This window comes from Sus scrofa, chromosome 11 (assembly GCF_054392235.1).
Source record: "Sus scrofa isolate SSC_HxYL_T2T_F1_AM1 chromosome 11, Sscrofa_HxYL_maternal_Yorkshire_Landrace_v2.0, whole genome shotgun sequence".
NCBI classification, from domain to species: Eukaryota; Metazoa; Chordata; class Mammalia; order Artiodactyla; family Suidae; genus Sus; species Sus scrofa.
In genome coordinates this window covers 65,987,995-66,001,343 of record NC_139393.1, presented here as the reverse complement: position 1 = coordinate 66,001,343, position 13,349 = coordinate 65,987,995, and the positions used below count along the sequence as shown (strand labels likewise).

The following is a 13,349-nucleotide window of genomic DNA, read 5'->3' as shown; positions in this document are numbered from 1 at the left end:
ACTCCCTGAAATGTGGATGTGAACAGAATTCATTTAAGGAAATGAGATATGGAACCCAGTCATGCTGAGTGAATCTGAGTGCCACTTAGTGGCCTGAATATTGCAGAATATTCACTTTTGGAAGGACACAAAGGACATTAACATAAATTCTATGGCACATGAAGAGAGAAGTACATTTAGGAGAATATATTAAACTGAGGGTCTTAATGAATACATATTTCTGGGTGCAGTACATTTCCCCAATGGCAAGGTCTTCATTAACATTTAATGGCAATGACATATATATGGTGGCTTGATCAGAATTAGCCCCAAATGCCAATTTTTTTTAGAAGCTTAAAAACGAGTCTTGGAGTACTGGGTGGAGTCAAGCAAAGTAATGGCCCTAGAGGTTTGACATCAAGATAAAAGAAACAAATGAAAAGACTTGATAAGCAAATAACAAAAGACTAAAAAAATGGACACAATTCTAGTATACATCTGCAGGAGTACACGTCATGACAAGCTTCATAGTCAAAGAACACCCTTGACTCTAACCAGTTTGTCCTATAATTACTCCATTTCTGTTATTAAAATAGTGTTTCTTGAATGACAGGGTAAAATGATAAAATTATAATTCAAAAAAAAGAGAGAAAATAAAAGTATCCTATGCAGACTAAATAAACAAATAAATAGTCTTAGGGAGGGGAAACTCCAACTCAAGTCATTTTTTTTACTGTCTGAAACAACTCCCTGGATCTAATTTAAGAATATTTACAATCTTGATTAGTTCAAGTATATAATATGAAACATTTAATGACTAACCAAGGAAAATTCAGTGACCATCCAAAGAGAAAATCAATGAAGAAACATTGGACTTGAATAACACTTTAGAGCAAATGGACCAAGAGACATGTACAAAAGATTCCCTCAGAATATGCATTCTTCTGAAGTGTACATGGGACATTCTCCAGTATAGATCATATTTTTAGCCACAAAACAAGTTTTAACAAATTTAATAGGGTTGAAATCATATCAACAAACAGTAAACAGAGCCTAATTCCTATTCAGATAAACATAAAGCCTCACAGTTTACCCAATACATCATGTGCAGGTTTAAATAAAAAAATTACAAGATATAGTGAAATCACAAGATATAGTGAAAGAAAAAAAAAAACAGTTTAAAGAGACAGAGTAATCGTCAGAACTGGATTCAGATATGACAAAGTTTGAGAAACTTCAGACTAGGAATTTAAAAAACTATGGGGTGTTTCTCTTGCGGCTCAGCAGTTTACAAACTGACTAGTACCCCTGAGGATGTGGGTTTAATCCCTGGCTCAGCTCAGTGAGTTAAGGACCCAGCATTGCCATGAACTGTGGTGTAGGTCGCAGATGTGGCTTGGATCCCACATTGTTGTGGCTGTGGCATAGGCCGACAGCTACAGCTCTGATTTGACCCCCTCCTGCCAACTTCCATATGCCACAGGTGTGATTCTAAAAAGCAAAAGTAAAATAAAATAAAATAAACTATGAGTAATATGCTAAGATATCTAATGAAAAAAGTGGAAAACATGCAAGAACAGATATGCACTGCAAGCAGAGACAGAAACTCAAAGACTCAAAAAGAAATGCTAGAAATAAAAAATATTAACAGAAGTGAAGCATGCTTTGGCTAGGCTCATGAACAAACTAGACACAAATGAAGAATCAATGAGCCTAAAGATATGTCAACAGAAATTTACCAAACTGAAAAGCAAAGAGGAAAAGAAGAATTGAAAAAAAAAAAAAGAAGAACACAATATCCAAGAAATGTGGGACAGTTATCAAAAGTTTAATATACATGTAATTGAAATAGCAGGAGAAAAGAGAAAACAACTTAAGAAATATTTTAAGTAATAATGACAGAATTTTCCAAAATTAATGACAGACACCAAACTGTAGAACAAGAAGCTAAGGGAGTACCAAACAGAATACCAAAAAATCTGCAATAAAACTATCATATCAAAAAGGTCAAGAAAAAAAGGGCCAATAAGCACAGTGTACAAAATCATTAGTCATTAGGTAAATGCAAATAAACACCATGATGAGATACCACTTTACACCCATTAAGATGTCTATAATCAATAAGACAGATAATAAATGGTGAAAATGGGCAGATAGTAGAACCCTCATTCGTTGCCCATAGAAGAATAAAATGGGGTAGTCATTATTTGCTTATGTATTACTATTATTTTTTGTCTTTTTTGTCTTTTCTAGGGGGCCACTCCTGCGGGACACGGAGGTTCCCAGGCTAGGGGTCTAATTGGAGCTGTAGCCGCGGGCCTACACCAGGGCCACAGCAATGTGAGATCTGAGCTGGGTCTGTGACCTATACCACAGCTCACGGCAATGCTGGATCCTTAACCCACTGAGCAAGAGCAGGGACCGAACCCGCGACAGTGGGTTAACGATCCGGCGTTGCCGTGAGCTATGGTGTAGGTTGCAGACACAGCTCGGATCCCGCGTTGCTGTGGCTCTGGCGTAGGCGGGTGGCTACAGCTCCGAATCAATCCCTAGCCTGGGAACCTCCATATGCCGCGGGAGCGGCCCAAGAAATAGCAACAACAACAACAACAACAAAAAGACAAAAAAAAAAAAAAAAAAAAAAAAAGAAGAAAATATTATGGCCTATACTATCTTGACCTCACCATATATCTTTCAAATTCCTTTACACAAAAATACATTTTAAACATGTAATATAAAAATGTTTTATGAGAGAAATTTGAATTCAAGAATGGTGATGGAATTCAAAATGGTCATAGAATATTTATTTTAATCTAATTAGATTATGCTATCTAATTTGTGGATAAAATTCCTATCTTCAAGTGTACTATGTAATTTACATTTAATGTTTTAAATGTTTGTTTTATTCCTAGTATGAATGGAATAGTGTTCTAAAAATATCAGATTATCTTTATAATTATTATTGGTATTCAAGTATTTGGATTCATCTTGTATTTAGCTACTCCCTTACTTATTTCACAACTGTCACTATTTCATAGATCATATTCTTATAAGATTATATAGTGCAAACTATTCTCAGTAGCGATAACTTTTTGTTTGTTATATTTACTGCTTAGTACTTTTCCATATAATCCTGGTTTCTAAATTTGGGTCTTCTTAATTTTTCTATTTCATAACTTTCCCCATCTTGCTTCTATTTTACTGACTTTCTTTCACCTTCAACACTGTTAAGCCTCATCCCTCAAGATTAGTAAATCATGACACCTTTCCTGGCAGAGTTGAGTTCACAATGTTACTACACATGAATTCCAGGAATAAGGTTATGCACAGACTTTTATTACGAAAGCAAAAGCTAGGTATGTTGTTAAAATTGGGACACATCATGTGATGTTAGGATAGTTCTCTAGAAGAGCTTTTGTTTTTGTTTTTTAAAGTTCAGAGAGAGAAAGTATGAGACCAGGTGTGAGGATTTACATTAGTTCACATAAATTTACCTACAGAGGACAATGGCAGTGAAGAGGCTGTCTCCCAAAACATACTTAAATATCAATCCAAAAATGTGTTTACTTCATAAAAATTTCAAGCCCAAACTTGTTTTCTAATTTCTCTTCTTTAAATACTTGATTCTTTTACATAGAATCAAATCATGTGTTATTTTTCACACCTGTTACCTACCCCTCCCCCATCAAAGTCTCTTTAACTGGTTTTAGTCTTTTTTTTACTCCTCTCAGCATTATTTCCAAATATCTAGAAGAATGCCTGACACACATTTGATTGTTTTTTTTTTTTTTTTTGCTTTGCTGAACACAATTTTGGGGATTGTTAATCCATTTGCCTATGATGCACACAGATTCTGGTCCCCAAGAAGAAAGAAGTTGGTAGGAACAAAGATGCGAGTATGGGCTAGAATAGTAGAATACACGTTGGTGGTAGAAGAAAGCTCTCGTAAGCACACTATCTGCTCAGAAGGGCAAGCAGGCTGGTTATATTATCTAGGAACTAAGCAGGGCCACTATTTTACATTCCGTTGAAACATTCATAAATGTGATAGTTGTTTAAAGAGGAATACAATTTCTTAAGAACATTACTAATATCCCATGTGTGGCCTGTGGATGAAATGACCCCCAGTTTCCCTGGAAGAGAGGTAGCCTGCAGACCGCTGAGCTTTAATGAAGATAAGATAAGAGGGTCTGGCCTGTGGAAAAGTGCCTACTGAAAGAAATATTCATGTTGAGTCATACATGGAAAAAAAAAAAAAAAAAAAAAGGAGATGTGAGGAGAAAAATGATAAACATAAACAAGGAATAAGGATTTTACAATAGGATTCTATCTTCGGCTATGACTATATTTCTGAGTTCAGTAGCACTATCTCACAAATATCCACTCTGTTGGAAATTAAATATCACAAATATCCACTACCTCACAAATATCTGCTCTGTTGGAAATTAAAATGTTCTACTTAACAAATGCATATCTAAAATGAAATTTTGTGTAATACAATTTTAACATGATTACTATATATTAAATAATAGATTTTTATTAGATATCAAATAAGAAAAAATTAATAACAATTTGAGAATACTTTTTTTTCAGAAAAATATTATCTATTTTTCAGTATCTACATCCCTGAAAAATGATGCTTTGAAATAGCCATTGAGCTGAGAGGTTAAACACAATTAGGTAAATAGATGTTTAAACAGATAGATATTTCATTTTGTTTTGTTTAGTTTAGTTGGTTTTGTTTAAAATGTATCAGGTGTAATTTCCCATTTTTTTTAAAGTAGCCAGATTTCACTTTATGATACTTTTCCCTAGGATAAAGAGTCTTTCTTCTGTTATCATCTCTACCCAGAAATCATTTATAAGACAAAAAATAAACACACAAGCTCTATCTTGAATACTCAACAGTTCTTTCTGACTTATTTAAATATTCAGTAGTGTTAAATAACTTTTCTTTATACCCTAATTGGAATTGGCTGGGCATTTATAAAATTCTAATTGTTCACTATTATTTTCAGGGTCTTCAGTTTTGTTTTTGTTTTGTTTTTTAATGTTCAAAGATCCCTGTCAAATTCTACATTCATCTTCCAATTCAGATCACCTATGGCCACAAGTATATAAGACCCAAGGACTTTGGTTATCTCCTGTAGTTTTATACAAAATTGCTTTTGTTGCTACAAAATAGGAAAGAGAATATAAGTTCTGTCATTTTGGTAAGCTAAACACTGAAAGATAAGATTACAGTGCTTGAGGAGATTTTTGTCTTGTAACTAGTCACTGCCAAAATGAACTCTCACAGTGTGTTGCCTCAAGAAAATAAAAATTCTATCTTAGAAAATAGACACTTTGGTATATGCAATGATAGGGAGGGCTGCCTTGGGAAAGGAGACAACCATGAAGTCACTCAGGGGATACGAGTTAATGGAATATGCTTTCTTCCCACTTTGGGTCCTGGAAAATTTCCTGCGATATTCTGTTACAGGAATTAAAGTTTTGAACAAAGTTTTAAGCCAGTTCATTCATGTAGGGAATTGGCCTCGCCCTTCTCTGGGGATCATGCAGGGTGGAACCAAATCCAGGGAGCTATGAATATGTCTGACTGTGAGGGTTCTGGGTAACTTGGAGCAGCTTATTAGTGTGGACAAAGAATGCTCCCTGCCATTTCAATAAACTAAGAATGTTGCCTGCCATCAATAGACAATGAATGTTGCCCCAGCATAAAGCCATCAGCCAGTACAGTGGATCCTATGGTGTGTCCTGAGGGAAGTTCAGGATAGAAAAAAATAGGATATGGCCCTAGATAGTTAAGATTCATATCAAAGGAATAATTTCAATGAGCCCAGACTCCTGCATTCTTTCATTCACAGAAATGCACTAAAATCATTAACTCATAAAGTCTATATGTTAGATTATTAGTAATCTTTTGATGTTAAGCTGCATTGTGTGTGTGCGCGTGTGTGTGTGTGTGTGTGTGTGTAAAAACTTCTATATACCCCACCACCACCCCCTAACCTTTTTGGAACAGTTCCTCAGAGCTGTCTGAGAGACTGTGTGCTGGGTTATAGTCTGCAGTAAAGTTCCCAAATAAAACATGATATGCAACTTTTAGGTTGTACCTTTTTTTTTTTTTTCAGTTGATGTTGGCATACATGTTTGAATCCTACTAATGCTAAATTCTATATATAAAAAAAGAAAAAATAAAGTTCTAAATATAGGAGTTTCTACTGTGGCACAGTGAGTTAATGATCCAGCTTATCTCTGTGGAGGCACTGTTTCAAACCCCATGCAGTGGGTTAAGGATCTGGTGTTGCTGCAGCTCCCCCTAGAATTTGGTCCCTGGCCCAAGAGCTCCCATATGCTGCATGGGCAACTGAAAAAAAAAAAAAAAAGAAAGAAAGAAAAAGAGAAAATGAAGTCTTTCTTCAAAAAAAATTTTTCTCTGTTAAAATAAAAAAATTCTAAATATAGCCTATGGTGCTACTGAATACCATGTGGGGAAAGGAACAAACACTATAGGTCTTTTGGTGAAATACAGTAAAATTAAGTCAAATTGTTGCAAATGAAAAAGCAACTACCTAAGCTCAAAAAAAAAAAAAAAAAAACACCTAGAAAAGTTTTGTGAAAGCTTTACAAAACATAAACACTTTTTTCCACTTAGGAAGGTTTTGTGAAGGAATGCGAACATCTGTCACATTAAAAATAAACTGGATTTGTGTGTATATGTATAACTGCATCACTTTGTTGTATAGCAGAAATTATCACAACATTGTAAATGAACTAGACCTCAATAAAACTTTAAAAAATAAACTTGATTTGATTGTTTTGGTATTAATCATATTTTACTATAAGGGAAAGAATTAATGTTTTCATTATCTCTTGTACAAGTATGCTATTGCTGCCAGAACAAATTATCACTAATTTAGTTGCTTAGAAACAATAGAAATTTATTGTCTTATGAGTCTGTAGGTCCAAAGTTCAACTTGGATTTCTCTAAGCTAAAATTAACGTACCGCCAGGGATTTGTTTCCTTCTGGAGGTTCTGGGGGGGTAGTATCTGTTTTCTCTTCTTTTGTTTTGTTTTGTTTTTGGTTTGTTTTGGCTTCTGGAAGTCATCTGTATTCCTTGGATAACTGCAAGTTCATCCTTTGTCCTCAAAACCAGTAATATTGCATATGTATAACTCTTATTCCAAAGACACATCTCTCAGTCACTGACCCCAGCAGAGAATGATTTTCTGCTTTTTTGGACTATCATTATAGGGCACATCCAGATAATCCTGAATAATCTCTCCCACTCAAAATCTATAACAGCAATTATATTTGCAAAGTCCCTTTTAGCACATGAAGTTACATACAATTAGGTTCCAGTGATTAAGGTGGGGACAATTTGGAAGAGGAAGGAAGAAATTATTTTGCCACCACATCTCAGAATATCATCTATAGGAAACTTAGTTCTTAATATCAAAAATTGGTGATGTGTCTTAAATTGCTTCAAATATATCTAGAATTATATGAAACATTTCTATTAAAGTCTTCTTCCATGTCCACAACCTCCATTTTAATTAACAAAACAAAAAAAAATGAAATACACTATAAAAGGATCCCCTGATGAGCTTTCTTTAAAAAGATATATCTAAGTCTAAACACCAAAACAGCATGAGTCTCAGGAATAAAGAGATATTTCACTAATATGACCCCTTAATTCTAGAGAGGTAAAGGTATTAATTTTCTATAGAAGAACGTAAGCAAAAACCAGACAAAGTTTAATTGCTTTAGTAAACTAGCTTAAGGGATTAGGATTCCAAAAAAAACAAAAAACAAAAAAACCCCAGTCACAAAAGCAAGTCCACATTCACCGTGATATAAGAGCTAATATTATGGTTTGATGTTATGCATTGCCTTGACATCTGGTAAAATCACAAGCGGCTTGAATGGCCTCCCTGTAAGTTTCCCCCCACTCTGCTCCCACACAGAAGGTTTCCTAATCAAACCATCCTCCTCTTCTAGACCAGGTGCAGTTCCTGTTCATCCCTGAGTAGTGGGCTTCAGTTCCCTGCCACCCTATGGAATTATCCAGACAAGTCAATCACATCCTCCCATGGAAGCCAAGGGGCCTTGCCCTCTTACCCTCTGGTTGTTCACTCTGTTCCTGAATGCAACCCCTGCATGATCTTGAATGGTATGGTCCTTTCCTGAGCAGTGTATGTGATTAACAAGCTGTCACTTTCATCCATCCAGTGTTGTGTTTCATATGTCCAGCCATCTCCTAACCCTAGGGTACTCTCAATTGCTTTGCCACCTTAATTACATCTACAAAAATCTTTCCCTTTTGCCAGTGTAAGTAAGCTGACCACAGGAGTGATCCCCATGCTATTCACAGTCCCACTGATGCTCAAGGAAGAAGACACAGCAGGGTGTGTGCACCAGGTGGGGGAACATAGTGACCTTAGAATTCTGCCTTCTAGATCTCATGACAAGCTCTTGTCCATATGATTGACTGTTTTCCTCAGCATCAGCAGCAGTCTGTTTTCTGGGGATAAAATTTATTTGCATTACGCTTTACTCTAGTTCTATACAAAATGTCTAGAATACAAAAACAAAGCAAAGCAAAATAGAAGGTCACTTTCCATCAGCCTCTACATGGAGTAAAACAAGAACCACAGCAGCTGCCAACCCTCAACACCCCCTGATCAGAGCTCAGGATGGAGACCAGGAGTGAAGCACTCTGTTCTGGGAAAACTGGAAGAACAGGTCTTCAGATAGTTAGATATTTTTAGGAGAATATTTTATGAGCCCAATTCATGCATCTCCTCACATCAGGAAAAATGCTAAAATCCTTCAGTGATAACTGATACCTGTGACTAGTGGTAACCTTCACAAGACCAGCAGCAAACTTCTGTAAAATGTGTGCCTGGCTGCGTGCACCTCCCCCTTCACCTTTATCACTTATATCTTGATATTCCCTCTTTCCTCTTGGGGCAGCATTTCAGAGCTATCTGAAATACTGCCTGCTGGGCTGTAGTTAAGTGGATAAAACAAAAAATGCCATGGTAATCTGTGAGAAGAGCCACTCCCACAGGTAGGGCAGAGAGCCCTGAAGGAAGTCAATAAAGGAGATAAATAATATAGAAGTTGAGATTAACAGACAATAACTTTAAAATAACATTGTTAAATACCTTAAAAGAGCAACTGGGAAAAAACTGGATGATGTGCAAGAACTAACAGGGAATTTCAGAAGAGAAATGGAAAGTATAAAAAGAACAAAAAATAAAACATCAAAATAAAGTGTCTTTTGCCTGGCAGTGTGAATCTAATGCTTACCTAAAACTTGGCCTAGAAAGATGCTATTCATCTTCTCCACCTCTACTATCACTTCCTTTCAAAGAGTTAAAATATTTAAAAGACTGAGTTACACATTTTCTGCACCAAAGAGTTGCTGTCAATAAATTCTAAGTGCAGGAGTTCCCATCATGGCTCAGCAGTAACAAACCTGACTAGTATCCATGAGGTCACAGGTTCAACCCCTGGCCTTGCTCAGTGGGTTAAGGATCCGACATCGCCTCAGGCTGTGGTGTAGGTTGCAGACGTGGCTCAAATCTGGCATTGCTGTGGCTGAGGTATAGGCTGGCGGCTGCAGATCTGATTAGACCCCCAGCCTGGGAACCTACATATGCTGTGGGTGTGGCCCTAACAAGACAAAAATCAAATAATAATAATAATGATAAAACTCTAAGTGTTTGTGGAATGCATTCTTAAAATTACTTCCATTGTCAAGAACTGAATATTCTATTTTCCATCTCAAATTATATTCCTTCCCCCCACCACTTTCTTCATCCAAGCTCACCAAATAGGGTTACAAAATGAGTTCCATATAATAGCAAATATTCCATTGGCAATAATTTGTCACAACTTTAAGAATGAAATCTATTTCCCACATTCTGAAAAATTTCCTTAACATTCTGTTACTGTAGAAAAATAAATCTCAATGATATAGTTGTCTAACTTTGTAAATAAAATTTAGTTAGGTGTTATCTCCCCGTTCGTATGTCACCCAGCCCATACATGTGAGTGTTCCTTATATAACTGATTCAAGTCTACCATATTCTATCTACTACAACACCTACTATCTCACCCCAAATTTTCAAAGTGGAAGTCTCCAACTCAAAGGCTCTCTAGTATCATACTTCCCAACATGGCAATGAGTCACAGAATAAATTAAACTATTGCACCATGAGCCCCACCTCTACAAAATTTACAAAACATGAACAGAAGTAAGCATGAAATATAACCATTTCTGCAGTTTACACCCTAAATATAAATTTCTTACACATTACTATCCCCAAATGAAATTGACAATTCAAAAAACTCAGAACTTACCACATAGTCTCTGAATACTTCTGCTGCCAACTGAGTTTTAATATTCTCTGGGAAAAGAATGTAGACAGAAAATAAAATTAAAGAAGAAAAGAGGAAAAACCCTTTGTTTCAGTTCACTGAGTTGTGAGCTCATTCACAGCAGTTTTCAGAATCTGACATCTGTAATGTTATTTAGAGGGCAATTTCTCCTATTCAGAGTTAAGTTTGTTATCATGTGAGTGCCTCCAAATGAAAAAAAAAATTATAGTAGGAGTTCCCATCGTGACTCAATGGTTAATGAACCTGACTAGGATTCATGAGGATGCACATTCCATCCCTGACCTTGCTCAGTGGGTTAAGGATCTGGTGTTGCCGTGAGCTGCAGTATAGGTCGCAGATGTGGTTCAGATCCAGTGCTGCTGCGGCTGTGGCGTAGGCTAGTGGCTATAGCTCTGATTTGACCCCTAGCCTGGGAATCTCCATATGCTGCAATGTGCAGACCTAAAAAAAAGACAAAAAAAAAAAAAAGAAAAAAAAAGACAAAAAAGAAAAAATAATTATACAGTAACAAAACCCAGGCTATTATAATCTTATCCCACTGTGGGATGTGCTTTCTCTGAGAAGTAATAAGGTGTCTGCTATGATAAAGAGAATCTATGAGTTATATATTTACCTAAATATTTTATCCACATTATAGTCTCATAACTGAGTTAAAATGTGAGATATCAAATGAAGAAAATATAGCATGGAGATGTTAAGCAACTTTCCTAAGACCATACAACTAGTAGGTGGAGTCAAGACACGCTGTGGCTCTACAGGTTGCATTTCTGACCATCCATCTGTTGCCTCTCAACAGGGCCCTCCTCTCTGTGGTTAAGTGATATGAAAGTGCTTGACTCTGGCCCATCTTTGGAGAGCTTATGAAAGGAGACAGCAAAGATTTTCCCATTCAGAAGGAGTTCTACATTTACAAAATGGTTTACTCCATTTCACAAATATTTCTTAAGCGCCTACTCTGTGCCAGGCACTGTTCTACTAGCATTGGGAATTACAACAGTAAACAACAACAACTACGAAGAAGAGCTTGTCTTTCATTAGGCAATAATATAGAAGAGATATGGACAACTATGCAAATAATACAATAAATTATCTAGTAGGATAGCATATAAAAATTCCTATGGGGGGGAATGATGGAAAAGAGGATCTAGGATTCTGAAAAAACTGTGAATTGTAACATGTAAGTGTGTGGTGGCGGGGGCAAAGGGTTCAAGCTAGGTCTCATTGATACGGTGATATGAGACCAAAAACTTCTACTATGTCTCCATTTACTATCTTGACCTCTTGCTGGCTTAGATCAGGGAGGCATACCTCTTATTTTTATCAGCAACCACAATAAAACGTGTCACAGTTAGAAGATACCTAGAGGGGAAAAAAAGAGAAGAGAATTTTAGTTCATTATATTCTTCCTGGCTATTCTACCACATTCTTACTGTGAAAAAAATAATATCTGAAATCAGCCAGAGAACTTCTCTACAGGCCATCTAGGAGTAAAAGGGTTAGTCATCACAGCTTGAGCCTGGTAAGTCAAAAGAATGTAAGAGTCCCCATCTTCTGTGTTAGAGTGCTTCCAGTGCAGAGAACTAATAATTTACAGAAATAACATCAGGAAGCAAGAGGTGAATGCTTTCCATAACGCTCTTCAAAGCAAGTATGTTTTCTCTTTATCATCACCTCAAGCTGAGTCATCGAAGGTACCATCCCATGCCTTTTACACACACACACAGACACACACACACACAGCACACATTTTACTTCCTCCAGACTATGTCATCACTTCTTGAACTGAGCATTATTATCAAGTAAAAAGAGAAAATCACTTTTTTTTTGGCCATGCCAATGGCATGTTGAAGTTCCCAGGCTTCCCAAGGACCGAACCTACTCCACAGCAGTGACCCAAGCTGCTGCAGTGACAACGCTAGATCCTTAACCTACTTCACCACAAGAGGACTCCAATACACAATTGTTTTTGTCTTTTTAGGGCTTCACCAGAGGTATATGGAGGTTCCGAAGCTAGGAGTGGAGTCGGAGCTGTAGCCTCTGGCCTACGCCACAGCCACAGCAAGTGCCAGATCTGAGTCACATCTGCAACATACACCACACTTCATGGCAATGCTGGATCCTTAACCCACTGAGCAAGGCCAGGGATCAAACCTGCATCCTCATGGATACCTGCCAGATTTGTTTCTGCTGAGCCATGATGGGAACTCCCACAATTATTTTTATCTTAAACATTTCAAAAAGTTTATTTATACCTGCAGTTATATAAATCTCTGTAAGTAAAAGTTACTGGACATAATATATTATGTATTCTTATCTGCATAACCAGAAAGTTTAGGTTACATATTAGCATAGAGTTGTTCCTAGTGGCTCAGCAGGTTAAAGATCTGGCATTGTCACTGCTGTGGCAGGGGTTTGTTCCCTGCACCAGGAGTTTATGCATGCTATGGGCATGGCCAAAAAGAAAAAAAATGAAAAAGAAGATGAGTGGAATTAGCATCCAATGTATCTTTATTTGCTATACAGAAACCTAAAGTTTAACATGCTACTGAATGTATATTGAATGAGGTAAGATCCACAGAAAATATTTCCACCTTTTTAATATACAAGTGTGATTGTTTTGCCTAATCATAAAAAACAGGGACTAGATTAGTTCTTAATCTGGGTTTAAACCACTAGACAGATTTGTTGAATGAGATGAATTCATCTCAGTTCAATTTGAATGAGGGACCAAGAAGCCTTTTTGGTAGTTAAAATTACCCCAGTGCAAAACAAGATAAATAAAATGATTTTGATCCTACAATAGTAAAATTTCAATATGCCAGTGGAGAGCTAATGTCACAGGTAGTGTGGTGTTCCAGATTCTCTGAAGAAGCAGGGAGCCTCAAGAATTCAAAGCAAATCTTGGCTGACATGATGGCAAAGGGATTTGGCAAACACCCACCAGCTCCCTTACAG

At 36.7% G+C, this 13,349-nt stretch overlaps 1 long non-coding RNA gene across 9 annotated transcripts in view; it reads right to left on the bottom strand.

Moving 5' to 3' along the window:
• Nucleotides 1–13,349, bottom strand: part of LOC102164643 (uncharacterized) — a 1,014,431-nt gene that overhangs the window by 224,714 nt on the left and 776,368 nt on the right. For 7 of the 9 annotated variants that reach the window (XR_014820091.1, XR_014820092.1, XR_306286.4 and 4 more), the window contains 2 exons: nucleotides 11,703–11,753; nucleotides 10,356–10,402 (listed from right to left, as the gene is read on the bottom strand). This is a non-coding gene — a long non-coding RNA (uncharacterized LOC102164643). Of the gene's footprint in view, nucleotides 1–6,902; nucleotides 8,509–10,355; nucleotides 10,403–11,702; nucleotides 11,754–13,349 lie in introns of those variants that run through there. The other 2 variants (XR_014820097.1, XR_014820096.1) reach the window with 1 other exon arrangement.